The sequence below is a fragment of the Elephantulus edwardii genome, unplaced genomic scaffold, assembly GCF_000299155.1.
Source record: "Elephantulus edwardii isolate Elephantulus edwardi_28Jun2011 unplaced genomic scaffold, EleEdw1.0 scaffold00053, whole genome shotgun sequence".
NCBI classification, from domain to species: domain Eukaryota; kingdom Metazoa; phylum Chordata; class Mammalia; order Macroscelidea; family Macroscelididae; genus Elephantulus; species Elephantulus edwardii.
Window position 1 is genome coordinate 13,457,567 of NW_006399803.1, and position 1,994 is coordinate 13,459,560.

A 1,994-nucleotide genomic window follows, 5' to 3' on the forward strand; every position below is an offset into this window, starting at 1 on the left:
GAAGACCCTCTATGAGATGGATTGATTCGGTGACTGGGGTAATCGGGATGGGTGTGTCGGAGGCGGTGCGGTTGGCGCAGGATAGGGCAGGGTTTAGAGCTGTCGTGCATAGGGTCGCTATGAGTCCGAAACGACTCGATGGCACATAACAACAACAACAACATGGATTCGAACTGTTTACTATTAAATTATCTCATTATCGAGGGGTTTATTTCACACATTTGGTATTAAGATTTTTATAGAATGAATTTTAAACTTACTGATTTCTTCAGAAAGAATCAAACCAAGAACAAAAGAATAAATGAAAGTCGTCAAGAAATCTACTAGTCTTAATGTATTGAGCTTTGTTCAGCAGACATTTAGCGAGTATTTACTATGCTGCCATCACAAAGATTAGAAATATAGCCTTTATCTTTAAGTAATTTATAAAAACATTACAGATTCTTGTGACAGTGTTATAAATGCTAAGTCAGTTTATATAATACAGAGTTTTAACTGGAGGGCAAAATCCTAAAGATGACAAGCAAAAAAAATATTAGAGGAAGATTAAATATATCCAATGTGAGAAATTTAAAAAACACACAAAACAACACACACACACACACACAAACAAAACACCAAAAAACAAACAATGATTGACAGCTCAAAGGAATGAAACAATCTACAGCATGCAGGTTAATTCCACGTGCTTCAATTTTATTAATACATAAAGCAGAGGAAAGAAAGTAGGCGTAATATGTAATAAGGTAAAGTGGACTACATCATAGAAAGGCGTACTTGTTGTGTTAATGAATGCAATGAAAGCCCAAACTCACTGCTACACAGTTGATTCCAACTTGTGGCAATTTTTATCAGTTTTTAAGGCTGTAGTTCTTAATAGGAACAGACTGGTCATTCTTTTCTCTCCCTTTCAGAGGCTATTGGATTTGCATAACTAGCCTTCCGGTTATTAACCCATCACTTGTACAAACTACATCCGTAGGGCTCTTTGAGCGCTATTGCATAATAAAATACTTATTTGACATAAATGATATAGGTAGTGTACAGATTGTGTGATGCCCCCATGCAGTGCAATGGTTAAGGAATTTGGCTATTAATCAAAAGATTGCTTGTTTGAGTACACCCAGAGACACCTAGAAGAAAGGCATGACAATTAAATTCCTTAAAACAAAACATAAAAATACCCTGCGAAGCACAGTTCTCCTCTAACTTAATTGAGGTCTCTATGAATGTGGATTTTATCTTTCATTATGACTTTCCCAACCATCTGAATCAGACTTAATAATGTAGATAAGCAGGAATATTTGAATAGGATGTGTTCACCTATCCACAAGTGGATCGGCTATGTCATCATTCAACAAAGGGATTGGCCAGTGTCAATAAGCCACAAGGGGATTGGCCAGTATTAGAACTTTCCCCAGCCAGTAAAGAAAAGCAAACATTTCCCTGTTCCAGTAAAGAAAAGGAAACAAGAGAATGTAGGATGCTCTTCACAAGCAGACAATTTTTGGTCTAGTTACACTTAAGGAAGCAACAGCCATGGCTGAATTGGAGACCGGACATGAGATGGGACCTTCGAACTGATATACCATTGGAACTGGAGCAAAAAGCTTCTGCTCATGTTTGTTGGACAACTGGGAGTGGAGGGCTGTAATTTACTGGACTGAGAACTGTGTAATACTGTCTAAAACTGAGAGGAAGTGGGCCAATATTGGCATGATTGAGAACTTTATTACGCTTGCCTGAACTCATGGGACTCATGGCTGAGGTGCCTGTAAATCACATGTTAGGAGCTGTCCTAACTGTATTCTGTTAACTAAACTGAATTATAACCTATTGACTTCCTTAACATGGTGCTGTGTGGTCTTTGAGTGATCACATCCAATATGTAGTAAGGTTGGTGTTGAGATGAGTAGATAGAGATATGGGAGCTTGGGGGACATGTCTGACCACATGGAAATTGGTTTTGTATTATTGATACAGTTAACAAGGAG